The 16,986-nt window shown below is 41.7% G+C and overlaps 1 protein-coding gene across 3 annotated transcripts in view; it reads right to left on the minus strand.

The window, feature by feature from the left end:
- ATF7IP2 (activating transcription factor 7 interacting protein 2) overlaps positions 1 to 10,846 on the minus strand; it is a 57,769-nt gene extending 46,923 nt beyond the window's left edge. The window contains exon 1 of one of the 3 annotated variants that reach the window (XM_084640686.1): positions 10,673 to 10,846. The gene's annotated coding sequence lies outside the window, so the exon portion shown is untranslated. Of the gene's footprint in view, positions 1 to 10,106; positions 10,373 to 10,672 lie in introns of those variants that run through there. The other 2 variants (XM_084640687.1, XM_084640685.1) reach the window with 2 other exon arrangements.
- Positions 10,847 to 16,986: the final 6,140 nt, after the last annotated feature.

A 16,986-nucleotide genomic window follows, 5' to 3' on the forward strand; every position in this document is an offset into this window, starting at 1 on the left:
ATTCTAAGCTGATCTTAACACTGTCAATGCCCTTACAAACGTAGATGCTTCTCACCACAGGCTGGCTGGCTGCTCTTCAGCCAGGCTCTCCTCTTTGATCAGTGCTTCAGTCGCTTGATGTGGTATCGGCAGGTGTAGGTGGGAGAGAGAGAAGAGCATGGCAAACATCTCTTCCTTTTATCATGTCCTTTCCTCCCCCTTGGCTTTGCCCCCTCCCCCCCCTTTCAGAGTCAGGTGAGTATTACCGAGTCTCTCCAAGCAAGGTTGAGCAATTCCCTTGGCATGGCCTCATGCAGGTGAGTCATTGCATTGTAGCTCCCTTGCTGGACAATGGCTGTTGATGGGTTGTTTGACACCCTGCCCGGGCGCTGGTTACTTTACTTGCTGTTGCCTCTGGGGTGCTAATATCTGGCTGAGTCCCCCAACTTACCGCATGTTTTAGTGACAACCATACTACACAATTCTCATTACTTCATATTCATTAATGATATATATGGATAGAGAAACTACTTTCAGCAGTTCATAACCTTTCCCTGATACCTTACAAGGTATGCTTTATATGTAAAATCATGATTATATGAAAATGAGGAATATGGGGGTTACAGCACACTCCTCCAAGGTATAGAATGTCACACCAACCCTAAGAAAATCTGGGCAACTATCCTGTAATGCTTTACAGAAAGGAGAGGTAGCGTGTTTAGCAGATATGCATACAGAGCAGCAATAAGTAGGGCAATACATTCCAGATGTCCAACCAAAGAGGGCTAGGTGGAAAGTCAACTTGCCTATCTGGTTATGTAGGCAGAACTAGGAGCATCATTTACGCCTCAAAGTAAGTGCGATGACTGAGTTCCAAGCTAACAACCGCGTGACAGCCTAGGACATTTGCAAAGTAGACACGCAGTTTTCTAAAGTTAATGCATATTAACCACATGGGTTGCCACAAACTGTGTTAGGTGCCAACAAATTATTAACTGGTTACAAACCCCAAAGGAATGAGATGCTCAACTCCCACTTAATTTCAATGGGGTTTGGGCACCTAAATCCCAGCCAAAGAAATTGTATTGCATTATCCTGAAGACATTCTTTCACATTTTTCTGTCACAAAGTAATCACGTAAAAGGAATGTGGGGGAGAGGAAGGAAATATTATTCTATCTCATGCCATTTTAATTCATGACCTAGTATAAACAGGTTATACCATCTATAAGCAAATCTAGATCACTGCTAGAAAAACAGTCACTTTTCAACATATTAGACAGCAAGTTAAGTTTCAAGGAAGAATAAAGATCCAGAGATTCCAAGGATCACCTAGTCTGACCTTCTGTATAACACTGGCCAGAGAACTTTCCAAAAATAATTCTTAGAGCAGATTTCTTAGAAAAGCATCCAATATTGATTTAAAAAATGGTCAGCGATGGAGAATCAACCACCACTCTTGAAACTGTTCCAATGGTTAATTACGCTTGTTACCCTGAAAACGGATGTAGGGTACCCCCAGAATGTAACTAAATCTGTTCTAATTAATTATGGGTCTCCAGGGTGACTAAGGAAATACTTGGAAGACACAGATATAGCTTTCCGATAAATGACTGACACATGCAGTACTCTTTCCACAACAAGGCATCTTTTTATTGGTGCAAACAACAATCCCTGACAACCACCACCAAAAAACAAATCCCTACAATAAATTAAAGAGCACCCCAAATAGCAACAACATACAGTGGAGATGATCCTAGGTAGCTGCACCTCACATCAGATAGCCGGTCTTTCACAGGTCACTGACAGCAGTTCTTATATGTTCTTTAAGTCTTATATATGTAAATTCCCCCCACAATTAACACAACTTCATTAATGCCCACCCACGCACACAGTACTATAACTATGACTATAACTTCGTCTAACAGACTTACTCCATTTGCTGACTATGCTGCATTGTCTCTCCTGTGCTCGCTCTCTCTGTCCATGCTACTGCACACTCACCAATTAGTGGTGAAGCTGAGCTGGCCATGTTCTGTGAGGGTAATCAGTCTCCACAGGTCATTGATGGCAGCAGTTCTTCTCTCTTCTCAGCTCTCTGCTCAACTCCTGTGACAGGACAAGACTCCCTCTGCTGCTGTTTTTCCGAGAGTGTTCTCTTCTTAACTGTCAGCTTTTAACTGACACACTGACCTTTATACCATTTCTCAATTCTATTTTTAGACACATCATCCTACTTGTTTACCTTATTGTGCTGTCAGTTCTATTTTTAGCCTGCCACTGTTATTTACCTCATAGTGGTATGATTTGCTGAATCACTGGTTGTTTCACACCTTTTTCCTCACCAATTTGGTTTTCCTGACAATTCTACATTTAGTGCTCTGTGACTTGCAGCTTCCATCTATTGATGGAATGACTCTTGCTTATTTAAAATGGAAACCAGGGATCTAGGGATTTTAAAATGGAGTCTCTGGTATCACCCTCACTGTCAATAATTTATGATTTCCCGTCTTAATTTGTCTAGCTTCGACTTCCAACCGTTGGATCATGATATAAGAATAGAAAAACTGAAGGTGTCTATGACTCATCTAGGGGGTGCTGTATTTTCTCCTGGCTTTTTCATATCAATTCAGCAGGTCACACACACACACAAACATCTAAAGAGAACGTTCCTCCTTGAAGGGGAATAAGAGTCAGATAATGTAGCTTCTGTTTCCAAGTCTGACAATTACTTGCTACTTAGACTTGGAAGTCTGTATTAGTGACTTAACCTAATGTGGCCGTGATGGAATTATTAATATTTGAAATTAGGGCTGTCAAGCGATTAAAAAAATTAAACATGATTAATCGCATTGTTAATAATAGAATACCATTTATTTAAATATTTTTGGATGTTTTCTACATTTTCAAATATATTGATTTCAATTACAACATAGAATACAAAGTGTACAGTGCTCACTTTTTATTTATTTATTACAAGCGTTTGCACTGTAAAAAACAAAAGAAATAGCCATGTTAGTCTGTATCAGCAAAACCAGCAAGGAGTCCTTGTGGCACCTTAGAGTCTAACTAATTTATTTGGGCATAAGTGTTTGTGGGCTAAAATCCACTTTATCAGATGCATGGAGTAGAAAATACAGTAGGCAGGTATAAATACACAGCACATGAAAAGATGGGAGTTGCCTTATCAAGTGGAGGTGGGGGGGGCGAGATCAGTGCTAACAAGCCAATTCAATTAAGGTGGAAGTGGCCTATTCACAACAGTTGACAAGAAGGGGTGATACCAAGGGGTGGGGGGAAAATCACTTCTGTAATGCTAATGGGACAATATAATCAAGGTGGCCTATTTCAAACAGTTGACAAGAAGGTGTGAATACCAGCAGAGGGAAATTAGTTTTTGTAGTGACCCATCCACTCCCAGTCTTTATTCAGGCCTAATTTGATGGTGTCCAGTTTGCAAATTAATTCCAGTTCTGCAGTTTTTCATTAGAGTCTGTTTTTGAAGGTTTTTTGGTTGGAGAATTGCCACTTTTAAGTCTGTTACTGAGTATCCAGGGAGATTGAAGTGTTCTCCTACTGGTTTTTGAATGTTATAATTCTTGATGTCTGATTTGTGTCCATTTATTCTTTTGCACAGAGACTGTCTGGTTTGGCCAATGTACATGGTAGGGGGCATTGTTGGCACATGATGGCATATATCACATTGGTAGATGTGTAGGTGAATGAGTCCCTGATGGTGTGGCTGATGTAATGTGGTTATGTCCTTCTTGTCAACTGTTGTGAATAGGCCACTTCCACCTTAATTGAATTGGCTCGTTAGCACTGATCCCCCACGTGATAAGGCAACTCCCATTTTTTCATGTGCTGTGTATTTATACCTGCTTCCTGTATTTTCCACTCCATGCATCTGAAAAAGAAATAGTATTTTTCAATTCACATCAGTACTGTAATGCAATCTCTTTATCATGAAAGTTGAACTTACAAATATAGAATTATGTACAAAAATACTGCATTCAAAAATAAAATATAAAATTTTAGAGTTTGCAAGTCCACTGAGTCCTAACTCCTTGTTCAGCCAATCACTCAAATAAAAAAGTTTGTTTACATATGCAGGAGATAATGCTGCCCCCTTCTTGTTCACAATGTCCTCTGAAAGTGAGAACAGGTGTTCTCACGGCACTGTTGCAGCCAGCATCGCAATTATTTACGTGCCAGATGAGCATGCTTCAACTACCATTCCAGGGGACTTGCGGCCATGTTGATGATGGTCTCTGCTCGAAAACCATCCAAAGCAGTGCGGACCGACGCATGTTCATTTTCCTTATCTGAGTCAGATGCTACCAGCAGAAGGTTGATTTTCTTTTTTGGTCGTTCGGGTTCTGTAGTTTCTGTATCGGAGTGTTGCTCTTTTAAGATTTCTGAAAGCATGCTCCCTACCTTATCCCTCTCAGATTTTGGAAGGCACGTCAGATTCTTAAATCTTGGGTTGAGTGCTGTAGCTATCTTTAGAAATCTCACATTGGTACCTTCTTTGCGTTTTGTGAACTCTGCAGTGAAAGTGTTCTTAAAATAAACAACATGTGCTGGGTCATCATCCGAGACGGCTATAACATGAAATATGTGTCAGATTGTGAGTAAAAGAGAGCAGGTGACATACAATTCTCCCCCAAGGAGTTCAGTCACAAATTTAATAAACACACTATTTTTTTTTAACCAGGGCTTTGGAGTGGAGCCCGCAGAGCAGCTCCGGAACAGCGGAGCTGCAGGTTTTTGCCTTGAGCTGGAGTGGAGCTGAAGTACAGCCCCAAAGCCCTGTTTTTAACGAGCATCATCAGCATGGAAACACGTCCTCTGGAATGGTGGCCGAAGCATGAAAGGGCATACGAATGTTTAGCATATCTAGCATAAAAATATCTTGCAATTCTGGCTACATAAGTGCCATGCAAATGCCTGTTCTCTTTCTGGTGATGTTCTAAATAAGAATCAGACAGCATTATCTTTTGTAAATGTAAACCAACTTGTTTGTCTTCATGACTGGCTGAACAAGAAATAGGACTGAGTGGACTTGTAGGCTCTGAAGTTTTACAGTGTTGTGTTTTTGAGTGCAGTTATGTAACAACAAAAAATCTACATTTGTAAGTCGCACTTTCAGGACAAAGATTGCACTACAGTACTTGTATGAGATTAACTGAAAAGTGCTATTTCTTCTGTTTATCATTTTTACAGTGCAAATATTTGTAAACAAAATATATACTTTGATTTCAAATACAACACAAAATACAAGATATATATGAAAATGTAGAAAAACATCCAAAATATTTAATAAATTTCAATTGGTAGTCTCTTGTTTAACAGTGCTATTAAAACTGCAATTAATCGTGATTAATTTTTTTAGTTAATCGCGTGAATTAACTGCAATTAATCAACAGCCCTATTTGAAATTGATATTAATATGGAAAACCACCACAAACTAATTTAGCCATAAATTCCTCTGTTAAATCCAATTGCTCTAAACATGCCCCAAAAGCCTAAATAATAAGCAATTTACTATATCCAAACAATAATAAAACATTGATAAGAATTTGATCAAGATACTTACAAACAGCCTAAACCCAGGGCTGCTTAGATGCATATTGGTTGGCTCCCAAACGGTCAGGTAGGTATTAGCAATGAACCCTTTAAGAATTTACTTTTTATACCCTTTAACAAATGATATCATTGCCAATTACTGGCTTCAGCTAAAAACCAGTGTGAGACAATTAACCTTTATTTCTAATCTTAATCCAGATAAGATTTACAACCTCCTTTCTTCCCAAGGCCTTTCCTCCCTATCTCTTCCCCACCTTCTTGCTGGCCAAAAGAACAGTAAGAAGGTTTGTGCTTGTTTCTTTTCCAGACAGTTTTTATTGGTCTTGTTACTGCAGCTCTTTAGTTTACTAGTTACTTTTGAACCAACATCCTTCCCACACTGCAAGTAATACTACTTATTATTCTCTCAGCTTTCTTTTACTTGCTGATTGGGGCCTTTTCCTTACAAGCCATAAACAATACGCAGATATTATTTTCTAGTCCCCCAGCATCTGGCTCCCCTACTGAGCTCCCCACACTCAGACCCCGCTGCTGAGCTCTATTCCGCCTACACTCAGACCCCCCATTGGAGTCCCAGCCACCTTCACCTGGACCCCCTGCAGAGTCCTATTACCATTGCACCCAGACCCCCCCACCCTCAACAAGCCCCTGTGCATCCACATCCCTCCCCCGCACTGCCCCACACAGAACCCTCTCAACCCACACCTGGATTCCCCCCACACTACGATCCTGCCTTGCTGAGTCTGCCTGCCTGCCCACACCTGGTGCACCTGGCACAGAGGGGCAGGGCTCTGGGGTGTTTCTGGAACAGGCCCAGTCCTTGCGCTGTGTCAGGGTTGGGTGCAGCCTTACTGCTGAATCCATGACCTGGGGGTTGGGGGAGCTGCACAGTGATCTCCCACCTCTATGCTCTACATGTCATGCTGAAGCTTCCATATTTACTTGACAAATAAAATTTGCAGAATTTTAAAATTTTATGCACAGAATTTTTAATTTTTTTGGCACAGAATGCCCTCAGTAGTAATGAGTATGTAAAAAATTTAAAACCAAAAGATAGACGGTTCCTTTTAAAATAGTACCTTAGGCCTTGAAACAATGAAGTGTTTGAGGCCACCATTAAGATTTTGCATTAGAGAGCAAGTTGTCTTCACTGATGTAATAAAAATCGGTAACTTGTGAAACTGAAATTGAAAACTGAACACTAGAAAAGTACTTATCAGATGCAGAGTAATCAAATCCCAGGATCTTATACTTTTTTTCCCGCGAAAAAGGATTTAAAAAAAAAGAAGACTCCCAGCCAAAAAATTTTTAAAATGGGGTTTTTTACTTATTATTCTGTATGTATCACCTCAAACTGTATCAATACAGTGTGACAAATTAAACTATCTGAATTTTAATTTTTATGTTCTCTTTTGTCACATTTATCTCATTTCTGAAAAATAAAAGTTTAAACACTTGTCAAAATGAAATCTTTGCTTTAACTCTTAAGATCACTGCCACCTTAATAGTTATCAATTTCTATCAATATGAAAAGATTTGTTCGGCAGTTAGAATTCATGGAATTTATGTTACTAACTTGTAGGAATATATGCTCTATTAATAAAAAAAATCCTAAAGGAACCTAAAGGCTCTACAAATGGTATACCAGAGGTTCTCAACTGTGGATAATGGACCACATTGCAGCTCTCATTGCATATGCTGTCTTCCTTCATTCCTGCTTCCAAACTGAACTGATACAAGCAAAAATGCCTTAAAAACTTAACCTTTCCATGTAAGCAATTAAAATACTTGTCACAGAAATGTGGTGTAATCTTAAGTAGGAAGAGAGGTGGTCCTCCACAATCTATGTATTAAAATGCAAGCTACATTATGAAAAAGTTTGATAATTGCTCTATACAAAGTGCACTGAATTATAGTCACATGGAGAGGTGGAAGTTAGCCATCTGGTACATCTTGGGGAGGGGAAATTTTGTCCGAAGACAACAAGGCACACCAGTCCTCTTATAAAAAGCACTGTTGGATGTTTAACATCTACATCAATCAATGATCCTCTCAATTCAATGGGACTCTGGCATTAGACAATGATCTAAGATGCACACAGGAGTACAGGAGAGTTTCCAGGCCACAGAACTATTTGAATGTGATCTGCAAAGTATTAAAAATATAAGATAGGGCTTGTATCTTACTTGTTTGCTTATGACCTAAAAAGAACGAAAGTTTTATTTTGTTCTTTAAAGATAAAAAGCAAGCAGGAATATCAAATTTAGTTTCCCACATTTTTAAGGAAGGACCTCGGGAAAACCCTATAGATGATTATAACTTCTAACCCGTTAATTTAAAGGGCTTCAAGGGAGCTGAATCTTTAACACAAGCTATCATCAGCAACAAATTAGTATTGTGGTTAAGTTAATGGCTATTATCCAGAGCTCTGAGACCAACTGGAGTCACCAAAAATTGTAGATATTAATTATATTAACCATTAATATGGATTAACAAATTTTGTATCGAGTGGAAGCGTGTAACAATATACCCAGCTACGAGACAGCTAAAATACAAATTAGCATAACATGATGTCATTTGAAATAGGATATGAAACTGCTTTAGGAGTCTCTACTAAAAAGTTACATTATCGTTTGATTAAATTTCTGTATTTAACACGTCTAATGATCAGGTGGAGGTTTATTAGTGGACATTAAGTGATTTACCGGAATACAAGGTTGAGAATGTTGAGATCAGTATCTAAAGAAGGGATCATATCTGGCTCTCAGAATTTTTAGCAAATGTGACCTAAGACACCATGATTTTTCAGAATGACTACACCTGGATATTATTAGACACTTGAATGGGTCTATGACAGAAGTTATGCTTTTTCATCAAGGAGGCACTATGGAAAAGCAACAGAAATCCTCATGGATAAAGAATATTTCCAAATGCCAAAACAGAGCACCAGGACATTGTATCTTGAGCTAAACACCAAGATGTTGCTGTGGCCACATCACTTCTGAGCCACACAGCCCAGAGAAAGATTGGAATCATAATTTGGATATGATCTCAGAAGTACTACTAATCCTTTCTCTCAAAGTTCTGCATTGAGGAAGTCTGCCAAGGAGATCCAGAAATAACATAGCACAAAAAGATGACGGTTACAGAACTCTGAACTGAGTTTCTCTTTCTACAACCAATTACTGCCAAATGCAAACTTAAGCTGGGGAATACACTTCCATGCTGCTTTTGCCTGGTAAGTAGAGACACTCATAGATGTACTTTCTTTTATTAAGCAACAGCTCAATTAATTGAAGTTAAATGTTTTGCAGAAAGTGAGTAAGTCTGTGCTTGTCTATAGCAAAGATAGTTTGTCAATATCTGTAACTTTGGGGTTCTATGTGTGATGTGCCCAAGTGAGAGAGTAGAAAGGCATGTCTATGAAAATTGTTACCTGAAAGGAGGTAATTCTGAACAGTAATATTTTTAGTGTCTATATTCCTGATTCCAACTTTGGAATTGATTGGTTGACTTAGTGCAATCAAACTTTATTAGTGTGAATGGCAGGCTAAAAAGAACCCGTCAGAGTTTATGTTGATAACAACATTCCCTTTTGTAAATATGTTAAAACGATTCAATAAATTAGTACTGTGTCCAATGATAAGTAATGTGATAAGACATTGATTCGTTTAATTTGTTGATTCTCTATAAAAATTCTGTATTTTCTTATATTCATTCTGCTATAAACACAACTTTTTAAACCGTCTTTATTTTCTGTTCTGTAACTTCTAGTACTACTGTAACATTTGCTTTTGTTTAATAAAATGTATAAATTCATATGAATTTTCAAGTCTGTACTTTAGCTACGCCAACTGAGGTCTTCAATAATTATGATACAGGTAGTTTATTTGTTACTTTACTTAATGAACATTTGTTCAATCCCACATCTACTCTGTTGGTTCTTACAAAGAACAAACAAAACAAAAGGTTAAAAAAGTCTGGCAAAAAAAAACAAAAGCACCCTTCCCTTGTCAATTTTATTTTTTGACTCTTGTGACATCACCATTTCACTAGCTCTCCCATATTCAGAGAAACTTTCTGAATATACAGGACCAGAGGCCTAGTCTACTCATCCAGTTTTGCAGGTATAACTATTTCAGCTAGAAGTAGAATAATTATACTGGTAAAAGCCCTATTGTGGAGGCCGTCATACCAGAGGAAAGGTGACTTAAACTGTATATTTATTCCTGTTCCAGTACAGGAATAGCTACATCAGTATATAGTGTCTCTATACCAATGTAACTGTGTCCACGCTAGGAAGGGTTTTACTGCTTTAGCCATAGCTAGTACATGGTACAACTTGCTAGTGTAGACAAGCACTTAATTTTGAATGTTAAATAAATACAAGCCGAAACCCTTCCCCTCACTCTCCCCCTTTTGGGGGAAGCAAATAAAAATCAGGCCTTCACACCTTTGAAAACAGTGAAGTCCTGTGTCTTTTACCATGGCAGGCCACCTATTTACCACCTTATGCTTGGTGCCCCCCCATTACAGTACCTTCAAGCCACCTTGCACAATTTCACTCTCACAGTTTCGAGTGGGGCTGATTTGCAGCCTAGGAGGGCGCTCCAGTTGCACACAGGGCAGGAGGAGAAGAGATGGGCACGCTGCAGCCAGGGCACCCCGCCAGGGGGCAGAGGGAGGGTGCTCCCCTAAACACACCTAAGGAGCAGGGCAGGATGGGCGCCCCCTTGAAAAACGCCGTCCCCTCAGGCATCCACTGCCCTGGGGGCGGGGCACAACGCTTCGGAGCGAGGCTGTACCATGGACTCGGAGGCCAGTGGCTGCCCGCGGGGGGCAGGGCCCGAGTCAGCAGGAAGCAGGGAAGGGGAGGGAAGGGGAGGAACGGGGAGGGGGGTTCACACGCTCGAGAAGGTTTAAGCTCCCCCAGGGCCGGCGGGCGAGGTCCCCTGCGTGACCCGCACTGGGAAAGCCCAAGGGAGCAGCCGGGGCCGGGCGCTCTCCTGGGCAGGGGGTGCGGGGTCAGGCGCCCTCCAAGGGCGCCCCCCGGCCCGGAGCAGGGACGGGCTCTGCGCTCCGGGCAGCGTGATCGGCGCACTCACCGGGGAGGAGGGGGGCAGCAATGAGCCGCTGCTTCGGATTCGCCGCAGAGCCGGACGGTTGCAGCAACACTTGACCGCCCCGCAGCGCGCGACCACCCGGAAGGGCAGGATTACCGAGTGCGGGGCACGTCAGGGTGCGCCGCCGGCCAATCAGGGCCGAGCGACCGCCGGGAGCGGACCCCAGCGCCTCCGAGCCTGCGCCAAGCTCGTCGCGCTCAGATGTCGGCCAGGGCTCCCCGAGGGCAGGGAGAGAGGGATGCACCAGCCCTCAGCTCTTCTCTCAGTGGAGCGAGAGGGCGGGAACTCCCTGCCCACGGTCAGGCGGGAAATAAGCACCCTGACTTTCACAATAAACCAAAAACGAGCTAATCCCATTGCAAAACAAACCAATCCCTACCACGCTTGGACCAACACTCTTATGTGACTAGATCCACTCCCCCGGCGTGCACCCCTGACTCTCTCCCCCACCCTCTTACCCCTACTTGCCCCCCCCCCCCGCCAGAGCTGATCCAAAAAAAGAAAAAAGAAGCAAAAAGCTATAAAACCAAAATGTTGCCAACAGGCAACTCACAAGCCAATTAAGCCAAAAATGAGCCTAATTTCTCTCTCTCTCTCTCTCTCTCCCCCCCCTCCCCCCCGCAGGTTCAGCATGTCTGCTCCCTGCCCCTTTGCCTGGGAGAGCAGCTTTGGGCTTGCCTCGTGGAGAGCAAGCTGTGGGCCCTGGGCCCTCCTTCCTGAGGGTTCAAGCTTCTCCCTGTGCTGAAGGGTTGTAATGTTACTGTGTCCCTTCAAAATCTCACTTTATTCAGCCATGCACCCGCTCCCCTGTAGGTCTCCTTGCAATGCACCCGCTGAATGTGTGCGGGGTGGAGATCGGGCCTGCACTAAGGTGCTGCAGTGTATTGGCCCAGCAGTGTGCAGCGTTGGCCCCAGGATATGAGCGAAACAAGGTGGATGTGGTAATATCATTTATTGGAGTGCACCAACTGAGAGAGAGAGAGAGAGAGAGGCTTTCAGGCTTACATACAACTCTGCTTCAGGCCTTCCCCATCCTTCCCCAGACCCAAAGAAGAGCTCTGTGTGGCTCAAAAGCTTCTCTCTCTCACCAACAAAAGTTATTATGAGGTAAAAAGATATTACCTCATCCACCTTGTCTCTCAAAGTTATGGGCTCATTTAAAAATCGAAGGACAGGGCCTAGGTCCAAGAGTGATGTTACCAGTTGAACCTCAGAGTTCTGAACTGACCAGTCAACCACACACCTCATTTCGAATCGGAAGTACGCAATCAAGCAGCAGCAGAGACCAAATTAAATAAATACGGTACAGTACTGTGTTAAACGTAAACTACTAAAAAATAGAGGGCAAGTTTAAAAAAAAAATTGACAAAGTAAGAAGACTGTTTCTGTGCTTGTTTCATTCAAATTAAGATGGTTAAAAGCAGCATTTTCTTCTGCGTAGTAAAATTTCAAAGCAGTATTAAGTCAATGTTCAGTTGTAAACTTTTGAAAGAACAACCAAAATGTTTTGTTCAGAGTTACGAACATTTCAGAGTTATGAACTACCTCCATTCCCGAGGCATTTGTGACTTTGAGATTCTATTGTTTATAGGCAATGTCTTTGTCATTCTTATTGTCATTTTTAAGTGCCTCCCTTTCCCTATCAGCAAAAAAGTGTCACCAATGCACTTAATATTTCCAATCTGTCATGGAAAGGAAAGGAAAATGGCTTGAGCAAGACTCTTTCACTGGTAATGTTGGGAACAGTAGGTGGACAAATATTGCAGCCATTATGTTATCTGCAGTAGAAGTTCTATGCAAAGCTTAAAACTGGGACTGTCAAGCGATTAAAAAATTAATTGTGAATAATGGTGCTGTTAAACAATAATAGAATACCATTTATTTAAATTTTTTGGATGTTTTCTACATTTTCAAATATATTGATTACAAATACAATACAAAAAGAAAAGGAGTACTTGTGGCACCTTAGAGACTAACCAATTTATTTGAGCATAAGCTTTCGTGAGCTACAGCTCACTTCATCGGATGCATACTGTGGAAACTGCAGAAGACATTATACACACAGAGACCATGAAACAATACCTCCTCCCACCCCACTCTCCTGCTGGTAATAGCTTATCTAAAGTGATCACTCTCCTTACAATGTGTATGATAATCAAGTTGGGCCATTTCCAGCACAAATTGCTGGATTTGTGCTGGAAATGGCCCAACTTGATTATCATACACATTGTAAGGAGAGTGATCACTTTAGATAAGCTATTACCAGCAGGAGAGTGGGGTGGGAGGAGGTATTGTTTCATGGTCTCTGTGTGTATAATGTCTTCTGCAGTTTCCACAGTATGCATCCGATGAAGTGAGCTGTAGCTCACGAAAGCTTATGCTCAAATAAATTGGTTAGTCTCTAAGGTGCCACAAGTACTCCTTTTCTTTTTGCGAATACAGACTAACACGGCTGTTACTCTGAAATACAATACAGAATACAAAGTGTACAGTGCTCACTTTATATTTATTTTTATTACAAATATTTGCACTGTAAAAAACACAAGACATTTTTCAATTCACTTAATGCAAGTACTCTAGTGCAATCTATCATGAAAGTTGAACTTACAAATGTAGCATTATGTACAAAAAAAACCTGCATTCAAAAATAAAACAATGTAAAACTTTAAAGCCTACAAGTCCACTCAGTCCTACTTCAGCCAATTGCTCAGACAAACTAGTTTGCTTACAATTTGCAGGAGATAATTCTGCCCGCTTCTTGTTTACAATGTCACCTGAAAGTGAGAACAGGTGTTTGCATGGCACACTTGTAGCCGGCGTCACAAGATATTTACGTGTCACATGCACTAAAGATTCATATGTCCCTTCATGCTTCAACCACCATTCCAGAGGACATGCGTCCATGCTGATGACGGGTTCAGAGTGTTGCTCTTTTAAGATTTCTGAAAGCACACCCCACACCTTGTCTCTCTCACAGTTTGGATGGCACTTCAGATTCTTAAACCTTGGGTCGAGTGCTGTAGCTATTTTTAGAAATTTCCTATTGATACCTTCTTTGCATTTTGTCAAATCTGCTGTGAAAGTGTTCTTAAAACGGACATGTGCTGGGTCATCATCTAAGACTACTATAACATGAAATATATGTCAGAATGCGGGTAAAACAGAACACGAGGCATACAATTCTCCCCCAGGGAATTCAGTCACAAATTTAATTAACACATTATTTTTTTAACGAGCATCATCAGCATGAAAGCATGTCCTTTGGAATCGTGGCCAAAGCATGAAGGGACATACAAATGTGTAGCATATCTGGCAAGTAAATACCTTGCAACGGTGGCTACAAAAATGTCATGCAAAAGCCTATTCTCACTTTCAGGTGACACTGTAAATAACAAGCAGGCAGCAGTATCTCCCGTAAATGTAAACAAACTTATTTGTCTTAGCGATTGGCTGAACAAGAAGTAGCACTGAGTGGACTTCTAGGCTCTAAGTTTTACATTGTTTTGTTTTTGAGTGCAGTTATGTAACAAAAAAAATCTACCTTTGTAAGTTACACTTTCATGATAAAGAGATTTCACTACAGTACGTGTATGAGGTGAATTGAAAACTACTATATTGGGAGTCTCAAAGTCCCGGCTGTGGGCCATTTGCAGCCCAAGAACCTCCCTACTGCGGCTCGTGGAAACTTTTTAAACGTTTTTTAATCTGGCCCTCATGGCTGCCAGTGGAGGGGCAGGAGCGGGAGGGGAGCGGGCAGGAGAGATTCACATGCCCCTCCCCCCAGCCTTGCTTCATCCTGCTGCTCCTGGGACCCTCCCAGGGGTAGTACTCAGCAACGTGTCATTCACTTCAGGCAGCTCGGCTCCCTGCAAGCAGTTCCCTATCCCTACTGTTGCCGGCGGAGGAGAGACCCATGCAGCCAAGCGGCCGGCTGTCTGCTGCAGGCGCCGCCCCCCCCGCAGCTCCCGTTGGCTGGGGGAGAGGGATAGAGGTACCATCACAAGTTGCTGGGCAGAGTCAGCCATGGAGGCAGCGTCACTAGTCGCCGGGCAGAGGCAGCTGCGGCAACATGAAGCCAAGGGAGCGAGGGAAAAGGGTGGGAAATGGGCTGTGAGGTGGTGTGAACACCACCTTCAGTGACATTATTAGCCCGCTGGGAGGACTGACACTGCCCTAAGGTAAATTGAGTTTGAGACCCCTGTACTATATTTTTTGTTTATAATTTTTACAGTGCAAATATTTGTAATCAAAAATAATATAAAGTGAGCACTATACACTTTGTATTGTGTGTTGAAATAGAAGTCAATATATTTGAAAATGTAGAAAAGCATCCAAATATTTAATAAATTTTAGTTGGTATTCTATTGTTTAACAGTGCGATTAATCGCGATTAATTTTTTTGAGTTAACTGCGATTCATCAACAGCTGTGGCGGTTTAATACAAGACAGGACACGGCTTTAGGCAAGCAAGCAGGCTGGTCTGCTGACGGGATTGCCCCTGTCAGCTTTTCCACCTCTCTTTTATTTCTCTCCCCCCTGCGCATTACATACTCCGACCGCAAAAGGCATCAACAAAGGAAATAATATGACTTTGATTAATATTCTTATTTACCAGCCTCTATCTACTACAATCTTTGTTCTCAGGCCTTGAGCCCAGGCCAAGGAAGCTTCCCACGGTTGATGTCCTTTAATTGACTTCCCAATGGTCCATGTTCCCATGGTCCATGTCCTTGGACAGAGCAATGTGTGCATCGCTCCTACACAACAGTCAGGGTGTGCCCTGACTGTTTCCAGGTGCATGAACACTACATGAACCCTTCAAACAGCCCTACTTAAAATGTAGTAGTCACTAAGGCTACGGCTACACCAGAGAGCTTACAGCAGCACAGCTGCACCGCAGCAGCTGTGTCACTGTAAACTCTCTAATCTAGCTGCTCTAAACCGACAGGAGAGAGTTCTCCCATCGGCTTAACTACTCCAGCCCCAGCGAGAGGTGGTAGCTATGTCAGCAGGAGAAGTTCTCCCACTGACATAACACTGTCCACATCGGCACTTATGTCAGTGTAACTTATGTCGTTCAGGGGGATTGTTTTTTCACATCTCTGAGTGATATAAATTATGCCATCATAAGCAGTAGTGTAGACATAGCCTAACTTGCACATGAGCAACGATTAGAGAAAGGCACAAGAAGCTATGCTTAAGGCCCGGTCTGTACTGCAAACTTACATTGGTATAACTATGTCGTTCATGTGAAAAATCCACACCCCTGAGCAGCACGGTTCTACCGACCTCACCCTCAGTACTATGTCAAGAGGAGAGCTTCTCTCACCAACATAGCTACCGCCTCTCACAGAGGAGGAATAACTATGCCGACAAGAGAAGCTCTCCCATTGGCATGGTAGCATCTTCATTAAAGCCCCATGGCAGCGCAGCTGCACCAGTGTACCTGTGTCACTGCAGCTTTTTAAATGTAGACCTGCCCTTATAAGTCTTTCTGCCTCAAATACTGCAGTGCTCTAAAACATTTGTACTAAGCATATTGTTAAGGTCTATCCGAAAAGTAAATATCACTGAATGAATTGGGTTGAAATTACATATCAGAGGAGAAAGTGTAAATGCATATAGATTTAAATAATAATAATTAAAGAAAACTGTTGCTGTTCAGTAGATTTCACTCTCACTTCACCACACTTACTAAGCCAAAACAATTTGCTGGTATTTGTCTTTGCTGTAATAACATACAAAGATAAGAACACAGCTGTAAATAATTAACTCCCTAAAGACTGAAGTATTGGAGAACAGCTTGACTTTTTATTTTTCAGAAAGTAAAATACATCTTTGCATCTTGTCACATGCCACTATCATGGAGACTCAATCTGAGGGAATGGCTGTAGTTTGAAGAAGCAAGGCTAGATTGTTCCAGTTTTTTTTCTTTCAAATTTATGTTTTGTAGAGCAATACCAGCAAAATTAGCAGTACCAGACATTTATACACAATACACAATTATTTGTGTTATACCACCAGATCTGGTTTGAAAATTTCCCTGGCCATGTTGACAGCGGAAATCTATTTCTTATTATTTTGCTCATTCTGTGGGTTTTACCTTTAACTATTTTAATCTTGAATGAACTGTTCTGCAAAGTGGGCCTGAACAGCTGCAGAAGTGTGGGGTTTTGCCTGTTGTATGTCTGAGTTAATGACTGTAGAAGAAAGCCTGGAGCACTGGGCCTGGTGCAATATCTGAGACCTGAACCAGAGGCTGTGAACCAAAGTTAGGGCATGTATTAAAGCAGATG

The sequence above is a fragment of the Lepidochelys olivacea genome (assembly GCF_965140295.1).
Source record: "Lepidochelys olivacea isolate rLepOli2 genome assembly, chromosome: 10".
NCBI classification, from domain to species: domain Eukaryota; kingdom Metazoa; phylum Chordata; order Testudines; family Cheloniidae; genus Lepidochelys; species Lepidochelys olivacea.